Genomic DNA, 21,531 nt, shown 5'->3' on the forward strand with positions numbered 1-21,531 from the left:
GTTATAAACCGTTATTGCCATCTGTCTCCCCAAGAACCCAAGAACCAAGTGATGAAGATCCCTCTGGCCTCTACCTTGCCTGGTGGGGATTCTGGCCACTCGTTGTGCGGGAAACTACAATAGAGCCCCATTCAAGATAATGAAGCTGTGGTGCAGTTTTTGCTCAGTGGATAAACAAGGGTGCTTTCTGACATACTTCTAATACTTATCTAGTGCTGTAGCCCTTTCAGTCTGAGGATTGTTGAGGGTTGCGACAGTCAGACCCCCATTGATCAGGGATGGTATCATTTCTAATTGTAGGAAAGTTCCTTTCATGCTTTTTAGTGTATGAAACCTGCAAGTATATTAATCTTAAAGGGGTTTTCCAAGGCTAAACTATTAAAGACCTATCCTCAGGACACATCATTAATAGTTGATTGGTGGGGGTAAGATGCTCAGGATCCTTGCTGATCAGTTGACTGAAGAGGACATGGTGCTCAGGTGAGCACTGCGGCCTCTTCTCAGGTGTATGATATCATGTTCATCTGTCACAAGGTCCGGGAGCAGTTTGGTGTTAGTCAAGTGAATGGGACTAAGCTGCAACACCAGGCACAAACCCTATACAATGTGCCTGGTATGGACTAAAGTGGCAGCAGCACTTAGCAACTACTCCCCAATAATCAACTACTGATGACCTAGCCCAAGGATAGATCATCAATAGTTTACTCCCAGAAAACCCCTCTAAAAGTAGAAACTACATTTCTGAGCCACCAGTGACCCTATACCTCTTAGCAGGTAATATACAGTGAATTAATCAGCAGGGTAACAATGAGCACAGGAGAAAGCTTCCCTTACAGTAAAGAAATGTGTTAAACCTCACAAAACATGGCAAATTTTCAATTGGAATGATTAGAAAAATACTACTATGTGTAGAAAATGAATAGCCGTTACATACTTGTCAGGGCACCCCCTGGTGTTCTTCAATTCCATTTGAGAACGGCCACCTATATTGTCCAGTACCAGTGGACTCAGATGTTCAGTAGCTCAGTCAGACCATCTGGATCCTCTTGTACAAGGGTGGCAGAGTGACTCCCGCTACTGCACAGGCCAGCCGATATGAATCGGTGCACTAGAAGCGGCTTCTTCTCCCCAGCACTGAACACACTAGGTGGATGTTTGAAGGGGGATGCTACAGTGCGACAAGCGCAGGCTCTTGGAAGCTCGTTCGGATCTGGTGGGGATATTGTGTCATATGACGCGGCGGCGGTGGGCGGGGAAGCGTTTTCATGCCATCTTCCACTGTGCTACAGTGGAAGATAGCGTGAATGGACGGCTTCCATTGACTGTAATGGAAGCCGTCCGCGCGTACACCCGCGGGTGAGGACGGGTGAATTCACGGTGCGGAATTCCGCGGTGGAATTCCGCACCGTGAGCACTGAGCTATTGAGTTCAATAGAACCTAATAGCTGCGGGCAATGCAACGGATTTCCGCCGCGAATTACGCGGCGGAAATCTGTTCGTGGGAAGGAGGCCTTTGTGAGGCTTTACATCCTCTTTACTTTATGTGGCATTTGGTGATTTTCCAGGTGTCAAGAGTTATTTCTGTCAAGTGATTTTGTGTTTATCCCATCACAGCCCTTGTCAGTTCGCTCTTCATGATTTCCAGGACTACCCCATGGACTTTTCCAGGTCCCTTTCTGTCTGTTTTATTCCATCTATAGACATTGCCTGGAGGTCCCAGGTTCTTGTTGGGGTTACCCTTATCGAAGCTGGTGCTCTGTTTATTAGACAGGGTCACCCATTTTTAGATCATGGATAGTTTCCTTATAGTACCCATTGCCTTCGACCTGTCTTCCTACTATGCTTTACTAGCCCTTGCCCCTGTTGGGATATTGGTTCAGGTCCTGTCCAACACCTGTCTCGTTTGTTCCCTACGTCTGGCCCACGTCGTCCTGTATGATATGTGATAGCGTTTACTGTGATCCTTAATTCTAACAGATTCTAAAAGATGTGACAGGGAATCAGAAGAACGTCAGGCGGAACCATAACAAGTGTGTAACATTACCCTTTCCAATCCACTGTCTGACATCCAAAGACATTCTGATTGAAGGCTGTACAGCTCCGATGTCAGAAGACGTCCGGCAGGGTATTCTTACTGTAGATTACTGGCCGCTCTGTTGTCGGGGGCCTCTCCAGCATGTCACATACCACAGTACTGGCTCTAGCCAGCAGATGGCACCATTGTATAATGGCAGAAAGAGAAAGCCCCCTAGGAAACCCTGAATCCAAAATTGGATTGCAAAGGGTTAAGATCATATTTAGAGACAGGAGCATTGTTAAAATGATTCCACTTGAAAACTTATTTCGTTTTGCCTCATCTAACATCATATTTAATTGTAGCACGTAGTAATTCCTTTAGTAAAAGTCCTTCACCATTTAATTTAGTAATGTTTATTTTTCTTCTAACTACTACAGACGTGGGAAAATACACAAGAATCAAGCGGAGAAGAAGAGAGTTAGAGAGAGTAAGTACACAAGAAAGAACATGCATGTTGTTTTATTGGCACGGCTGGTGACTGTCAGTTTGCCCTAGCGCTTGTGCTTCTACTTCCAAGAAAATATGTTCCATGAAATGGCAAAACAATAACTGTACAAAGGTCTATCCTACTGTAACCCCAGCAGAAACTATTAGGAGGACTGTCCTGCTCTTAAGTAACCGGATGTCAAATTTAGATACCAGGAATGGATCAAGAATCAATTATGTTCCCTACCTGAATACATGCCAAGGACATGGCACATATGCAACAGAACCCAGGAGAGAAGTACACGGCAGATACTCAGCCTCGCACTACACTGCATTTATTCATAGAGAACGGAGTGTGAAATATCACATTTGCGCCACTTAAAGCCCCTCAAGGCTGAATATATCTCCTGCTCCAATCAAATCACTATTATCTAGTGGAAAAGGAAAAAAACCTCAAGTTTCCATCTCTGACCCGCAATCCAGATAGCGTGTACTGGCCACTGATATCTGTCAACTTTTTTTTTTTTTATATTTAAGGGGGCTTATAATATACTCTTTAGTAGTGTTGAGTGAAATGAACCAATATAACCCTGTTTTGGGTTGAACTTTGCTAAAGTTTTGTTCTGAATGAACCCCCCAGAAACTTGCTTTATTTCCCCTCATTAGTGTACCGTACAGTCATGTTGCAAGGCCAGAAAAAGTCGGATATTGACTTGTAGGATAGTTGTCATTTCAATAGGTGGCGCTGTGGAGGGTTATTCCATCACTCATTGGCACAGCTTTTTCCCAGGGAACATTGCAGGACCTATATGAGGGCTTCTGTCCACGAGCTTAGCGATATCCCGCGGCACATATCTGCCACGGGAGCCACTGCCAGGGAGCAGGGGAGAGCTGTCTGTTCTCCACGCTGAGCCTATGTGAAAGATAGGCTCACCGCGGAGAAGCACAGCAATTCGCAGCATGCTGCGATTTAAATCCTGCGAGCGGAGAATCGCTATGATTCTCTGCTCGTGGGCAGCGGGGCTGCGCTTTCCATAGTAAGTCTATGTAAAGCGTTCACTGCGTTCCCAGTGGCCGGATTATTGCCACGGGGAACGCAGTAAAAATTCGCCTGTGGACAGGAGGCCTAAGACTCCCTACACCCTTTTGCTGCTCTCTACAAGAAGAAACATTATTCAACCGGACTCAAGTACATTTTGTAGAATTCTTGTAAACTACAAAAAGTTGACTACTAGTAGTCAAACAGCTGCACTATTTCTTACATAAGCAGCCCACAAAAAACCTATGCCATGCATTATATATTTTTTTAACAATAGAGCCTATGGGTGACATATGCTACTATATGGCTATACGTCAGTGTTGGTCTGAGGTATTCATCAGAAGTATATACTCATATTTATCAGTAAATACATGCATAAAGGCCCATTTACACCAGTCGATGATCGCTCAAAGATCGCTCAAACGACACTTTGAGTGACAGCTTTGAGCTATCATTTTGGATAAAGTATTAAGTAGCTACTCAGCTACTTAAGTACCAATTAGGTGTGCAAATGAAGCCTTAGCCGAAGGCAGTTAATAGGGCTCTTATCTGTGCTCAGATCCATTGTTCTCCAGGGGGAAACAATGCTATCAGCACTCCCTGTGGAGAACTGCTGATAAGAGTGAAGGACGATTTTTAGGTTGACCTGAATCTAACGATCAGCTAGCAGTGCTCGAAAAGCGCACGATCGCCGATTAGCGATTTTTTAGCAATCATCAGCTGGTGTAATGCTGGTTATTTAATGTCTATATCCTGTAATATCATAGCGCTCTAGAAAGGCATTGAGTCCCCGCTTAAACTCCTCTACCAATTTTGCCATCATCAAGTTGGTTTAGGCCCCCTGTTCACAGGCGTTGCGAAATCCCGCGGCAGATCTCCGCTGTGAGAGCTGCCACCTGGAAGCAGGAGCCGCGGCCAAATCTCCGGACAGGGGGCCTTAAGGAGACTTACAAGCCTTCTTTGGGAAATAAGGTAAACAAATAGGAGAAGAATAAATGCTTAATGCAGAAGATTTTGGTCAAAATTAGGGTTATACACTGTTGATTATTTTGTTTTTTTTTTCGCATTTTTTTTAGTGATTTGAGAGGTCCATAAGATTATTGAGGTGGTCTTTAGAAGATGTTACACCAGTAGGAATGTAATGAGTGTGCAGCATAACCTGCAACTTTGACAAGACTCAGGACCGTCTACAATTCACTTCTATTGGAGTGTGACATAAGGAAGAAAGCAGCATAAAGGTGTCATGAAGCTATTCTGGTCCCTCAACACCTGGCTTATGTCAACCTTTAAATGACTTCGTAGTCCTGTCTCTTATTTAAATCATATAGCAAACAATTATAAAGCCAGTAGATGTATTTGCTAACAAGAAGTTCAGATAAGATCAGGACAAAGTCCTCACCCACGTACTGAACATGCTTTACCGCACAAGATACATCAATCACTTCACTTTGAATGAAAGCTAACAGTACAAGCCAAACATGTCCAATTCTCTTCCATACCCATACCAAGAACAATTGCTTCTCTACTTTATAATATTCTACATATACGGAGGATTAGGTCACAGGGTATTTTCAATATTTCTGCATTTTTTTAAGAAATCATAAAAAATACCTGTAAAGACCAATGAGAGTGGAGGGCCTTGCATGAAAGCAAATCGCAGAAGGATAGCAGTAGTGGATTATGGGTAATGTGGTACAGATTTAGCAAAGTTATACTTGACACATAATGTATAAAATAAACTGTGGCACGGAACCTTTTCAATGGCTTTTGTTGTATTAAGGTAATTTCAGCATTGGGCTAAAGTAAGGCTGGATGATTAATCAAATTATTTTGATTAATTTGCCACTTACGAGCTCTACGATTCTGTTTTCAAACAAAATAGCAAAATTCAATCTGTCACCAGCAAATACGTATATAAGATAATACATATACAAGATGTCCTGACCATAAATCATAACATGTTTTTAGTTGAATTCAGCGATTAGCCAAAAACCTGTTACGTCTGTGCAAGCTGTGAAAACAGCCACCTACATGAACACAACCTAAATAAGGGCTGGAGAGGAGAATGGGGAGTTGGGACATGCATACTCGACCGGACACCAACAAAAAACAAACATACAGATGTGCATACAAACTCCCACAGGGAAAACAAGGACATCAGACCCCAAAACACCTTGGCAGCCTCATACTTACTAATGTCTTAAATAACCAGACAGATGGAAATATCTATAAGTACGTACAAGATATTGATTTGTATTTTGGCCAAAACACGTAAGCTCACAAGCCCATGTCAAGGATCCTCATTGTGTTGTGAGTCCCTACACTAACAAGACAACTACAACAAAGGAAAAGGGGAGCCTGCCTACAAGCGGGGCAATTGTCTCAATAGGGACCGCCCCATGCTGAAACCTGGTGGCCAACTGTCTTGACCTAGATTGTAATAAGCAGGAGTTCCCTGGCAAGGGAAACACAACATCATACACATTGAACAGGACATTTCACACCTAGTGTACTCAACACCTACAGACATACAGGGAACACCAAGCAACACTACACAGAGCAAGTCACTGTTCACACCCAGTGTAGTCCATACCTTCAGGCATACACTGCATGTCACTGTTCACACCCATTGTAGTCCACATCTTCAGACATACACTGCACAAGTCACTGTTCACACCTAAAGTCTACTCAGCTCACAGATAGAAGGAAACCCCACTCAGAACCTCATGCATGCATAAACAGGAGATAGTTCACGATTCCACATACCGAAAAAGGGACAAGAGAGTCAGAAAACACCCATCTGATGGCAGCAGGGAACATGGTGTCAGATATCACCCATCTGACAACTTCCAGGCATCAGATGGGTGATATCTGACACCATGAAGGCCACACATGATAAAGGGGAATGGAGCAATGGTCTGCAGATCATGCAGACAGAAATCATGTGTCCAGACCATCTTTAGGAAAGGTGGGGGAACAACTCAAACAAGCAGCATGCATGACATAAACAAGTGTTTCTCAACACCAGTCCTCAGGGACCCCCAACAGGACATGTTTTCAGGATTTCCTCAGTATTGCACAGGTGATGTAATTATCCTCAGTGCCTCAGACATTGCCACCTAGAGTCATGAGGCACTTCACCGAAGCCCTGTCATGGAGACCATGCGATAAATACCATACTGAAAAGCTGCTATGCAGGCAGGAGTGGAACATCATTGGCAAGATACAAGGTAAATTACAGGCGGGAGGGAGTGTAATGGTGGAGGATGGCTTTTTTTTATACCAACAACGGTCATTTTGGGGAGTATAAAAAAATAAATTGTTGTGCAACTGGAATAACCTTTTAATGGCTAATGTTTCTTTTTCAATAAAAGTTCAAAATACTGAAAAAATACTGAGATAAATCCAGACTGCACTGTGAATACTGGAGTGACAGCTTAATAGTTATTTGCCTCTTTCATGTCTGCTAACAATCTGTTGGACAACTATTACCGTTCCAAAAATATTCCAAAAATTTGAGCTAACCCAAGCCCAGCTAAAATATTACACAAAAACCAAAAGTGTACACACTACCTCCCACTGAATATCACAATGGAGAGGTAAAGTCTAATTGCAACAACTGAATCCTGCTGACTATGCTAACAATGGTTCCTCCATTATGGTGTCTAATTTACTATAATTAAATACTTAAAATTACTAGATGCATGGTAATTTGCAACATGATTGAACAAAGATACTAGATGAAATCTGAAGTACATAGAAAAGATTTTATTCCACTTATAACCATGGAAAATCTAATATTTCTGCTTGACAGAGTTCTTTCAGAATTTTGGAACTGGGCACCGAACAAAACCATATCTAATAATCCCTGCAGAATGGAGACTATGAAGAGAGCATGAATTAAGTGCGGTTATGAAGGGGAAAAGTAGATCCAATTCCAAGCCACATTGGATGTACTCAAACTAAACAGTTCATTGCAGCTTAAAGGGTGTCTGTCAGGTCCTTTATTGCTACTAAAGCAGTAACAGCCTTGGGTAGGGGACTGAAACGCAAGTTGAAACATCCTTTGTGGCATCAGATAAACTTATACGTGCAAAGAAAAAGAGCTTTGATTGATTATGCGAAGGCCAGCACAAGTGCCCCGAGGTTAGTTTCAAGCCTGATCTATGCTCCTGCTCTACTCAGTGGAGCCTCTGTAACAACACCCTCTTAGCCCCAACTGACGTTTGCACCAGTGCATATGCAAGATTTAAGTGTTAAAGGGGTTGTCCCGCGAAAGCAAGTGGGGTTATACACTTCTGTATGGCCATATTAATGCACTTTGTAATATACATCGTGCATTAAATATGAGCCATACAGAAGTTATTCACTTACCCACTCCGTTGCTGGCGTCCCCGTCGCCATGCATCCGTCTAATTTCGGTGTCTTCTTGCTTCTTTAGACGCGCTTGGGCAGTCCGGTCTTCTGCTGTGTGTTCGCGCCGGAGAGCTGGTCTGCGCGTTGTCATCGTAGCTCTGCCCCGTGGTGCCGATCAGCCAATTAGGTGGCTGTAATCGGCAGTGGAACGCAAGACATCCACGGTGCACCATGGGAGAAGACCCGCGGTGCACCATGGGAGAAAACCGCGGTGCATCCCTGGGACAGGACCGGCCATCTTTAAAGAAGAACTTTTATAAGTTCATGAAACGCTGGAATGGTGAGTATAAACCATCTTTAAAAACACTTTAAACGTGTAAATTGTAATGTTTGCTTTAGAAGGGGGACTGGGCAAAAAAAAAAAAATTTCACTTTTGCCTCGGGACAACCCCTTTAATAACAGCAGCATAGTCGAACATGAGCTAATCAAGGCCAAGGATACAAAAGTAGATTGTTCTTTACTTTAAAGAGCCATTAATTTCAGTGTGTTTTAGATAGAAGAACAGAGAATCATTGAACCTTAGAATAGAAGAGTTGGAAGGGACCTCCAGGGTCATCGTGTCCAACACCCTGCTTAATGCAGAATTCAGTAAAACATCCCAGATAGATATTTGTCCAGCCTTTGATTAAACACTTCCATTGAAGAAGAACTCACCATCTCCCTCACTGTCAGAAAGTTTTTTTCTAATATCTAATTTGTATCCCCTCCCTTTCAGTTTCATCCCATTGCTTCAAGTCTTTCATTACATATTAAAGACATAAAAGACCAAGAACAATAAACCTGAACTAAATGAGTTACAAACTGCTATAGAAGGAGAGAAGACCTCCCCAGGAGGGTTTACAGTCTACATGGAAAGGGGGAAGGAGACAGTAGTTGAGGGTAGAGGATGCTCAGAAAGTGGTGGCAGCAGGGTTACTGTAGGTTGTAGACTTTATTGAAGAGGATGGTTTTTAGGTTCCAATTTGTACTTTCCAAGGTGATGGAGGGTCTGATGTGTTGGGATATTGGGCTCCAGTAAATACATGACACACAAGAGAAATCTTGGAGATGATCGAGTGAGGAAAAGACTAGCAGAGAGAGAGAAAAAGGTCATGTGAGGACCAGAGATCACATGTGAGGACCTATCGAGATGTTAGGGCAGAGTGAAGGGATGGGAAGGGTGTAAGAGAGTGTTGCATGGGAGGCCACAGAAAAATGGTGCAGTAGTCTAGATTGGAGATGATGAGGGCATGCAATAGCATGTTTGTTGACTTGAGGTTAAGGAAAGACAATATCTGAAAGATGTTTTTGGGTGAGAGGCAGCAAGAAGTGACTGCAGTTAGGAGGACAGGGTAGAATCAAACATTACACCAAGACGGAGGTCTCGTGGGACCGATGGAAGTATGAAGACATTGATTGTGATTGATAAATTTGGAGTGGGGTTTTGAGTAAGATGGTGAATTTAGTTCTATCCATGCTGAGTTTTAGAAAGCGGTGAGAGAACAAGGAGGCTGTAAGACACAGACATCTTATGGATGAATGAAAGCTGCCTAAGGTTTGTAAAATATATTTCAGTGCTGGAATCCATGCAGTGTCATATCTTGCTAACAGTGCCTTCAATACCCTTCTAAAGACTCAACACGTATAAGCTTAACCTTTAGATTGTATGCCTTCACATTCTGCTTTGTCTTCTCTTTATAAAAACTATGAACAAACACAATAACCTTTATATTATCTAAGCCCTCACCATTTTACCCCCTTCATGTGCTGCCAGAAACAACCAAACAAAGCGACCAGTTGCAAAGATATCCCTGATAACCTGTACAAGGACTTGTTCTTAACAAGACTTCCTTCATAGCAAATTATTGTGTTTTTCTGACTATAAGGCTAACTGCACATAGGTGAGCATGATATGAGGCTGTGAAACTCGGCCCAATATCGCACTCATGAACATGGGATGTACCCGCGGATGCTAGGCATTTTTCAGTCAAAACGCATCACATCTGTGAAATTGGAAGCGTTTTCCATTGATTTCATTGGGAAACTTCGCATCGCTCATGTATATGACTTCATTGAAAAGAATGGGGTTCATATTTGCGCAAGATTTGTACGTCTTGCAACGCACAAATCTCACGCGAGTTTCTCGGCCGTGTAAAACGGGTCTAAGACACAGTTTTCAGAAATATGAAATCTTGCTGAAAAGCAACTGCACCTTATCATCCAGAGGCAGGGAGGTCTGATAGATCCAGAGACCCCTAACCACTGGCTTAACCCTTTCCAATCCACTGTCTGACGTCTGAAGACATTCTGATTGAAAGCTGTACAGCTCCGATGTCGGAAGAGGTCCGGCAGGGTATTCTTTCTGTATATTACTGGCCGCTCTGTTGTCGGGGGCCTCTCCAGCATGTCCTATACCGCAGTACTGGCTCTAGCCAGCAGATGGCGCCATTGTATAATGGCAGAAAGAGAAAAACCCCTAGGAAACCCTGAATCTAAAATTGGATTGCAAAGTGTTAATGATCTGGCGGTGTGCTGATACAGAGGAGAACTCTGCAGCTATACATGCCGCAGCTGACACTAGAGATCACGCACATATCTCCCCGGCGTGCAGGTCCTACTCTGTACACAAAAAGGGAAAGACAATAGCAAAGATCAAAGGTCTTGCAGTAGGAGCAGGACTATTGATGATGTGATAACCATGTGACAGGAAGCAGCTAGATAGGGTCATATATTACTGGACTTGTATGAGGGGGACTTGGTCTGTTTCACATGTGTGTATGTGTATTTATGCTGCAGTTTTGTGGAATGGGTGTTGTATATTTACTTGCACAAGTGCATTTTTTACGCGGGCAACGATGCTCCCAGCCTTAGGCATGTGTCACACGGGTGTATTTGCGCACCGTGTGACACACCCCTTTTCTATTCTAGAGCACAGTTAATGACCGCAGCCCCTGCAGTTAGTTATACCCCCAGAGATGTTTAAATTAGTTTAAAATATTTTTTTCCTGTTTTCTGTTGCTTAAACCTGGGTGCATCTCATAGTCTGAAAAATACAATATTTCTCAAACGATACAGTTTTGATCTCAGACATTTGCAATAAGGTGTCCTCATGTCTGGGTTCCTCATTTTCTTTTATATAGGAATTACCGTATATACTCGAGTATAAGCCGACTTTTTCAGAACATTTTTTATGCTGAATAAGCCCCCCTCGGCATATACTCGAGTGCAGGTCTGTGTACCATTTCTTTCAATGGCGCTGTCACTGCTGCCGGTGGCCCCATTGAAAGCAATGGCCTATGTGCAGTGATTTTTGGGGAAGGGCTTTAAATATAAATTCAATAAATTCAATGAATGGTTGAGCACTGTGACCAATCACAGGCAGCACTCAGCTGTAATTCAATGAATGGCTGAGCGCTGCCTGTAATTGGCTGCGCGCTCAGCCAATCAGATACAGCCCTTTCAGCAGGCGGGGATTTTAAATCCCCACCTGCTGAAAGAACTTCACTGCACTGCCAGAGGTCCAAGCGTCTGGACGCGCCTGAGCCCTGACAGCGGTGGAGAGGTTAGTATTTTTTTTTAGGCTTTACACATTAGGAATGATTTTCAGGGAACGACTTATATTTAAAGCCCTTCCCCGAAAATCACTGCACGCATCCCATTGCTTTCAATGAGGCCACTGGCAGCAGTGGCGGCCACATTGAAAGCAATAGTGCACGGATCTCACTCGAATATAAATCCACCCTAAACCTATACTCAAGTCAACACGTTTTCCCAGTTTTTTGGGGTAAAACTCGGTACCTCAGCTTATACTCGGGTCGGCTTATACTCGAGTATATACGGTAAGCATTTTTATATAAATGTTCTACAAAGTTCTAATATACTTTGTGTTTCAACTCATTACCATTTCTGAGATAATTGTTCTCCGTGAGCAAACGAGGACACTGAGGATTACATGGAGACGCTGAACACCACCTGCACACAGCTAGTTCTGCTCTGAAATGAGAAGTGGATACACTTGTATTCAGTCTAGACGACACTGTGTGATCCATACAGCCTTGACTGCAGAATGTTACACTGTAGCAAACTGTCAGACAGATTTATGCAGCTGTTGCCGACGTATTTAGATGTTTGGACAGATTTACTGTTCAAAATATGACTTTTCTTTGCACCATATTTACTATGTGTTTTTAGACACCTACAGACAGTTTTTTTGACCGAAAAAATGGTGTAGGCTAAATTGTACCAAAAAAATGCAACAAATTTCTGAAAAGTGTGACAAAATTTTGGTGCGATTTTTGATGTAAACTTAGACAACTTATAGGATATAAAATCTGAGACTACGCAGTCTAAAATTTCACAGACTTGGCATCCAGCTGTGATGAATCTGGTGCATTTTAAGTTTTTGGGGGGAATTTATTAAGCCCGGCATTTCCTGTGCTGGGCCTCATATAATTTTCCCTGGTGCTCTGTGCGCTTAATACATGAAGAAATAAAGCTTCAGAAAAGAGCCTCAGAGTTTCTTATAGAACGGATTCTGGACTCACCTGCCGTATCCCACAGAGACTGGGTGTCCAGGTGCCTCACCTGCAGTCCCAATGACTGTTCTTAACTAGTCTCTTCCTATGCTTGTGGCATCCGCTGGTGAGGGGAGAGCAGCATGGATTTCAGGGAACACAACAGGTAAAATATACTTCCTATATAAATATGTATGGAGCAGTGTTTGTCTATATGGCTTGATGAAGGTGCCTGTGTGCATAGAAACGTGTCTCCAAGATTGTTTGTTATCTTGTTATTTCAAACAAATAAATAATACCCTGGCTGGAGTGCCCTGCGTCTCCACTTGACAACCCGAATTTAACTAAGTTTACCATCACCAGGGGGAGCTTCTGTGTTTACTATATCGCCCGGTTTATGAACAGTGGTGCCACATTCTATTCCTTACCTTATGTTCCTCCTATGAGCGCAGAATTATTTTTGACTTTTTGATTGATTTCTTTTAAGAGGCGCACACGTCTTTATGTGCCTATATGGAAATGTACACCTTTTCCCAACTAGGCGTATACTTCTGCCATAATTTATGCCAGCTCGTAGAATAAATGATACATAAATCTGTTGATCGAAGGTTGTATCGCAGATCTGTCTCTAAATACTGGAAGAAAAAGTGCTGCATGCAGTGCTTTTTCTTCTAGCTAAAAGCCAGGCAGCTGGGCACAAAGCGAACGAACCCCATTGTAGTCAATGGGGTCATGTGGGCGCTGTTCAGTTCCATCCTAAGACAGAGCCATTCGGCCAGGGAAGCCTTTCCATGTGTTAGGTGCATCGTGTGCCAGGGGAAATTATACTAAGTGTTGGAAATGCTGGTCTTAGTATGTTTTCCCCTTTGGCTTTGTGGCGCACATTCTTTTTTACTGTTTGGATTATGCATTCAATGGTGCCCGTAAATCTGCAGGAGATATGATCTTTTTGTGATTTTGCTATTTATGGGTTTATCTTCCATTATTTCCTGGTAGATTATAGCTTCAGGCTTTTTAAGTTTATAGAAAAATATGCTGATAGCGAAATGCGATGTGAGGATATTTCTACTTCCTGATAGTAGCACATTCTCAGTCAGCTGTCATATCTTCCCTCTGTTTACTTACAATTCTAAACTTGATCATCCCATTTCGACATACTACGCTACCTCATTACGTGACACCAGCTTGTTGTTTGGAGTTATGTTTCACTAATAGTTCCAATACCTATATAATCAGATACTTGTCAAGTTACACTATCCTACCAAAGTATTTGGACACCCCTATCAGTAGAATGGATCATGTCAAATTAGCATATCGTGTGGCCTAAACCATGCTACTAAAGATGCAGACCCTTGGAGGTGACAGCCATAGTTTGTGGTGGGAACTTCATGCTATTGGATATATTGGTTATGCCATTATACACAAGTCATCCGCCATGATGTGCAATGAATCGGTCCATCTGCAATGTTGCAAGAAGTTGAGCAATGGGAGAACATACTATGGAATGACAAACCACACTACTCCATCTTCAAATCAGATGTTAGTACCTGGGTGTCGAGGATGCCTAAGGGGAACACCTCTTGCCTTGAGTGTCTTGTGCTAACAGTTGAGTATGATGGAGATTCTATTATTATCTGGGGTAGTTTTACATGGCATGGTCTCAGTCTGTTGGTTTTAGTGCCAAGAACCATGAACATGGAGGTGTACCTCGACATTCAGGACAATAATGTGCTGCCAACAATGTGGCAATACTCTGAGAATGGTCAGCAATAGATCCAACAAGACAACCCGCCTTATCACAAATCCAATGCTGTTTTATGTTAGTGTGAGGATATGAATGTTCCACGATTGGACTGGCTGCACAAAGTCCCGACCTGAACCCTACTGAACATCGTTGGGACGAACTAGAATACCGGGTCAGCAAATAATAACAGGATCCATCTTCTTTGAGAGATCTCATGTGGCACACAGTGATAAGGCAGCAGAAATGCAGTCCTAAGCTCTCGCTCACGACCTGAAGGTTGTGAGTTCAATCCCTGCGTGGTTCAGGTAGCCAGCTAAAGGCTGACACAGCCTTCCATCCTTCCAAGGTCGGTAAAATGAATACCCAGGTTAGTTGGGTGGGGGTAATAACTTGAAAGCGCTACAGAATAAGTTGGCGCCATACAAATAACAAGATTTATTTATTTATTTTTTCTCACCAGACATTTGCAAGATGCATAGAGGAAAATACCAGCTGAAGTGTATTAGACGTTTGTAGACTGTATGCCACAGAGAGTATCCGTAGTCATTAGTGCCAAAGGAGCCCCACTAAGTATTAACCTAAGTAAATAAATAAAATTTTTGATTCTTGCTCAGGTGTGTAATTATTTTTGGTAAGCTAGTGCCTGTTACCACTATTCTAAAAAATCTCTGATACTTCTGAAGGTCCATCTATACAGAATATGTGTATGCCCATTTTTAATTGCATTGTAATCTTTGTTGTTATCACTGTACCCACAGAATGTCACATTAATAAGGTCCTAATAGGTTATCTGTGAATCCTCCCACAAGGAACAGCCCCTAGAAGCAAGTGATTGGCCCTTGTTGGGTCCCTGGGACTACACGAAGATCCTCTGGTACTCTAGTGGCCACTTCACCAATGATATCTGCAAAAAGGTATGGAAATTACCATTGGATGCCACCAGATTAGCCCCATGGCAGATGCTATGACTGGTGGAATTAGATTGGTCAAAGTGGGTAATAATAATCAAAAGAAAGAAAAAAAAAGGTAAGAAGTTGTATAGAAATTTTGCAGAACACAACTCTGCAAATATCAGGAACTTGGATAATGTTACCGTCACTGCCATAGGGGACTAGAACTGAGCAAATATTGAATAAAACGGTTAATGACGTCCTATAAAACAGCCTCAGAACAATTGTGCTATAGTCACTTTATTTGCACCTATGTACATAGCAAAGCACCAGAAAAGCCAAGCACAATGCCATAGTCCTACAGAAAAGTCACTGACACCGGGCACCAGGGCTTATCCCATGTTACTATAAGCAAATTTTGAAAATGTCATATTGTCTATAATAAACCAATGAAATCTCTAATAAAAGTGCAACTGGGAGACATAACTGTACATACCGCAGCCGTACGCCGTGTCATACGCTCTTGCCGTTGTCATTTATATGCTTCAAGGCAACTTCAAACCACCGAGTGTTCTGTAAAACAGGAATAACTGGAGTTAGTTAACATACCTCTCATCTGGTGGCTGCAAAGTCAGCGCTGAGACATCTGTCAATGAACCTCTTACATAGTAACAGATTTCCCAGTCATTCACAGACATAATAGTTTACAGCACGTGGAACAGAAATACGTTTAGAAACAGAATGTTTTACATTATTTATATGTGCCTAAAGATAGTGTTGTCTAGACTATAGCATCTGCAGAAATGGAACGTCAATGAGACCGGAGCAAATAATGCAGCAAAGCTACTGGAAATATTGCATAACCATAAGCTTTAGACCATCGATCTATTGCTGACCATAGACTTAACCAGTCAAATATTGACCATAACCGTTCAGGTTCAGACATGGTAGAATTGTAATGAATTTGCACTGTGGATTCATTGTGTAAAAGGGTTTTTTCCATTTTCCATGGCTGGACTTAGCTATGGGTCACACAGGGTCCCGGCTACCAGTTGTAGAGGGGCACCAGGCAGATATCGGTTGGGCGCAATCATTCCCTTAGGTCTGCCCAGCCAGATAATCTTCTTCATCCATATGGCAGCGTCTTGTGGAACTGTATGAATCCTCCTCCTCCTGGGTTTCTCTCCATCCCTCTGATGCGCAGAGGCGCCATTGTCAGCCCACTGCTACCCCCACAACACAATCACTGAGTTCTGCTACTGTATATTATAAGCTTGGTTCTAGCACTATATCTATGTTCTGACATTGGTTCTGGGGTTGTATTTATGTTATAAGCCTGGTTCGGTTGCTGTATTTATGTACTGAACTTAGTTCTGGTACAGTATTTATTCACTGAGCTATTCCGGTGTGGGCATGCTGCTGCTATGTTGCTGCTTTCTGCACAAGGCAGAATACAGGCAGACTGTATATCATTGCAATATGTATTGGGTTTTTTTCTTATGATGTTGGGCACCAAAAAACATTCCATACAAGGTGCCATCTAAACTAAGGCTGGCAATATTTTTTTGTCACCAACGATATTCATCCTGATAAACGTCTGATCACTAGAAGTTCAACTGCTCGGATTCTCAGTGATCCTGAGAACTGTGCGCCTGAATATCTCTGTGAATGAAGTGGCAGCTATATGCATACTTGACCACGACTCCATTCACTTCTATGGGACAGGTAGAGATCGATGTGCTCAGTAATCTGTGTTAAATTTGTGTGATGGGCGCCTCACAGACCCAAATCTTCAATTTAGGCACAGCTTAATGCAACAACAACAAAGAAATTAACAAGTTTCCAATTCAGCCAGGAAGAGAAGACTTCTATCTACAAGTCTAACAGGTACAGAATCAGTAAGAAAGCCACTGCTAAGATTGCAAAATAAAAAAATAAAGATTTGCCTGGACCAAGAAGCACCTCCAGTGGACTACTGAAGAGTGGAAGAATGTCTTATGAACTGATCAATCAAAATTTGACATCACTCAGGGTTTTTGTACACCATCAAGTAAGTGTAAAGATGGTTCCTGAGTGTGTGACACCAACTTTCAGACATAGAGGAGGATACATGATGGTCTGGAGCTCTTCTGTGGGATCCAGAGTTGACTGGCATACCTTACAAAAAAGGACCACCACATTATTTGATATGCGATACAATGCCCTCTGGTGTACGCCTACTTGTTCAGGGTTCAGATTACAGCAAGACGATGATCCAAAACATACTTTTAAATTATGTCAGAACTACTTAGGAAGACAAAAAGAAGTCGGTAGGCTTTAAAGAATGGAATGGCCTTCAGTCTCCAGAAATAAACATTGGGATAAACTGGACAGAAGAGCAAAAGTAGAGCAATCCTACAGCATATTTGTGGGAACTTCTGCAACAATGTTGGGAAGACATTTCTGAACAATTTCTCAATGCAATTGTAGAAAGAATACCTCAATTGTGTAAAGCTGTTATATCCGCTAAAGAGTCAAAAGTCTAGATTTAATTTAGTGAAACAAAGTTAATCGATTATTTTTATTCATCTTAGCTTGCTTATTTGTTCTATGCTTTCATTCCCAAGCACATTGGAGACATTAAACTGTGTAAATATCAATAAAGACTATGAAAACTGAGATATTCTAAAACTTGTGACCAGTAGTGTAGGTACACAGCTCGTTACAGTTATCGGAGCTCTGTGCTGTAACAAGCCATTCACCTATATGTCCATCACATGACTAGGACAGATTTCTATCTTTGGAAGGGAAAAATGAATGTTCCTATTGAATGACTGCAAGCAGAGTGCTTGCATACAGCAAGTAATTGAAATATTTGGCTAAATGATGTGGACCGTCACCGATAATACATTGCCGAGCTAAACTATGCACAACAGAAGACAATGGTTCCTCAGTTCTAACTGAAAATGATTGCCCTTTATCATATTTCTCTTTCTCAGTCCTTGTGAATACATACAATATATCCTCAGGATCTGAGGTAGCAATCCACTGTGAATAGTAAGAAAAGCACTCTACTACTAACCAAACTTTTCCCAAGCACTGCTCCCCCATTACCCAACCCAGAAAGTGCTCTAGACCATGCACGGTCATAAAACTTGGGGTAACACACATATCCATGCATATAATATATTCAATGGATGGTTGATTGAAACCAAAGGATGTTCTGATCATAAAAGAATCCCAACAATAGAAGCAGTATGGAAACAAAGCATGCTGTGTAGAGATAATTACCACAATGACAGAAGTCTTGCAGCACTAATTATACTTATATGAAGTAACATCTCACATATGATCATGTAAAGGAGTCCTGTCCGGCTGCCAAAAACTACACATAATGTTGCTAGTTAACGGTGAGCAAGTCAACATCAAAGTCTATAGTGGATCACTGCAATGTGTACACAAGTAGCATTGCAGGTAAACAGTGCCTATAGAGAATACTGCGATATGTATCTGCAGTATAGTCACATGACTAAAACTGGTGCCACATGCCAAATTTCTTCATGCTGGAAGCTATTTATTCTGCTTTAGTATTTACTGTAACAAAGACTAAATTTGACTCAATGCAAATTTAGATCCAGGCAATTACTGTTTGTTGGTCATAATGGTAATATTATGCATACTGGTAACATTAAGTATTTTTTTTCTATTAGGTTGCTATTGCATGCAGTGGTTCTCCTCTGGAAAAAGTAGAGAAATGTTGATTGTGACCGGCAGCAGTATTTACCAACTCAAACAGTATATGGCGACAGCAAATAGTGGAACTCTGCCTGCATTTAGCACTGGAAAAATACTGCCGTGTAATAGCGGCTTTATGGGTCAAGTTAGAAAATGCTGCAAGAGAACACAAAAGACAAAAATCAAAACTACTCATTCTACAGTCTGCAGAAACTGATGACATTTCTGCTACCAGGCTGCTTTTCCCCTCAGTGCCAATCCAGCTATGAGATTATCTGGTTGCTAAGGACATTCTGCCTAACAACCAGTCTTTTTAACAGGTATGTCAGACAGCACTTGCCTAGCAACCAGTTGGAGTCTTTTCAATAGAGATGTCAGATAGTACTTGACTATCAGTTGGTCCCAGATTACAGTGACAAAATTATACCTGAATTGAGATGTAGTGAGATAGGACAGAGGCATAGCAGGACTCAAATAACATATTTTAATAAAAAGAGGTGTTCATATGAATGTTATGCTCAACAGGAATGTAGTTTTGTGAAGTCCTAGTTACTAGATTGTCTCACAGCTGATCCATATGAGTGGGTCAGCTGAGCACAGTGCTGCAGCCTAGTCATTTTCAGAGCAGTGTCTGATTAGCTAACCTGTCTTTAAATATTCCTGGCTTCTGCAGTGTGCTGCTGGTTATAGCACTAGCTATATACTTTTAAATAAAGAATTCCTCATTTGCTTCTAGGATCTTACTCCTAGTCTAGTATTTTTTCTGGTCAGTACTGGTTTGTTCCAGTGGATACTTCCAGCCCAATCCTTGCTTTTTATTCTTGTAGTTTGTTGTTTGCTTTTCCGGAATTGTGTCTGCCTTTGTCTTAGATCAACTCTGCATAGTTGGGTTTTCTTGTTTCTGGCACTTACTGCTCTCCCATTGCTCTCATTATTTATCAGGGTCAGTGTTTAGATAAAGTTTCCATTTGGGTATCTTTAAGAATAGGGACCGTGGTGCCTGGTGTTAGGGTCCACATAAGGGATACATTAGGTGAAGACTTAGAGGGGTATTCCAGTTGTGACAAGTTATCCTCTATCCACAGGAAAGAGAATAGCTAGCTGATCAGTGGAGGCCCATTTCCTCATCCTCCTCCCTACAGGCTCGCTGCAGCCCCTGCAGTAAGCATGGTGTGACGGTCTCAGAAGTGCAGTGCTACTTTGTTAATTTTCAATGGGACTGCCGGAGATCTTTTTGTACAAAGCACTTGGCTATTTTGCTACTTCTACTCCATACAATGACGTCACTGCAATCGGGATAAGCCACCTGGAAGTGAGGAGAAATGGAGAAAAGGGTCCCCTCATTTGCAGGATCGGTGGGGGTCCCAACGATCAGATCTCCACTGATCTATTATTTTGTATCCATCCAGTGGATTAGGCAAAACTTGTAGGAGCATGAAGTAACCAGAATTACTCTTTAAGGAAACCTAAAGTAAAGCTGCTCATACACATTCAACAACTTTTGGATAACCGATTGTTTGTCCGGCAGCTGTTTCCCCAGCTGCTACATAAATATGAATGTTCGTCTATAAAAGAAGTTACAGATTACAAACAACGCCTGTATGTAGTCTAATACTTCAGTCATACATTGTTCCCATCCTTTTTTTCTGCTTCTTACTAACCTACAGACAGCAGAGAACAGGACTGAGGAAGAGTAACATATTAGGAACAGGGCGAGAGGTTTGATAACATCACATGTGAGCAGATACTGGCTCTGTTATATTTCTAATACATTTCGGTCTCCCTCATAGAAAGCACTAGTCTAATAACCTTGTGAGATGGGTGGATTTGGTTTCATGGTCACACTGAGACTCACACTGTACTCAATAGTAGAAAATGAGGCGCCAGTGTAGAAATAAGTCATTAGCAGCTACAATATTGATCACCTAATTAGGAAAGTAGTAAGAGGTTGACAATGTTTTCATATGTATCTGAACACTACATGATTCCTGTAATGTCCCCTTTATAGATTAACCCCTTAAGGATGCGGCCCTTTTTTAATTTAATTTTATTACATTATTGGTGTTTCCTTCCCCTTTTAAAAAGTCATAACTCTTTTATTTATCCATCAACGTCGCTGTATGAGGGCTTGTTTTTTGCAGGCCAAGTTGTATTTTTCGATGGTGCTATTTAATGTACCATATAATGTACTTAAAAACTTTTTCTAAGTGGAGTGAAATGGAAAAAAAAAAAACAATTCTGCCATCTAGGGCGGGGAAAGTTTCTTTCTACATGATAACTGTACTCTGTGGGACGTTACGATTACTAGGATACCAAATTTATATAGTTTTTTCTTTTTGCTGTACTAATTGTAAAAATAAAATATCAATGGAAAAAAAAAAAAAACGGTTTTCTGCCGCCATCTACTGACAGCGATAACTTTTTGAATCTTTCAGCAACATAGTTGTGTGTGGGATTGTTTTTTGCAGGCTTCTGACTGCGATGGCAACGGAACGGCACCCCAAGATCTCATCGTGGGGGGACGTTCGGGAACCCTAAACTCAGATAAGCAGCATTTAAAGAGTTTACAGTAGTGATCAGCATGAATGATGATTGCAGTTGTTGCCAGCAGATGTCAGCTGTAAGGGACAGCTGATACCCACATTGTATGGAGCGGGATCGACCCTCGTTTCCCCTCCATACAAAATCCGAACCTCCGGGACATACATTTATGTCAGTATAATTTTTTAAA

At 41.9% G+C, this 21,531-nt stretch overlaps 1 protein-coding gene across 1 annotated transcript in view; it reads right to left on the bottom strand.

Moving 5' to 3' along the window:
* The window catches only part of GHR (growth hormone receptor), a 309,732-nt gene that overhangs the window by 259,019 nt on the left and 29,182 nt on the right, over positions 1 to 21,531 (bottom strand). The window contains exon 2 of the mRNA XM_066602762.1: positions 15,583 to 15,659. The gene's annotated coding sequence lies outside the window, so the exon portion shown is untranslated. The remainder of the gene's footprint in view (positions 1 to 15,582; positions 15,660 to 21,531) is intronic.

Source organism: Eleutherodactylus coqui, chromosome 5, assembly GCF_035609145.1.
Source record: "Eleutherodactylus coqui strain aEleCoq1 chromosome 5, aEleCoq1.hap1, whole genome shotgun sequence".
NCBI lineage: Eukaryota > Metazoa > Chordata > Amphibia > Anura > Eleutherodactylidae > Eleutherodactylus > Eleutherodactylus coqui.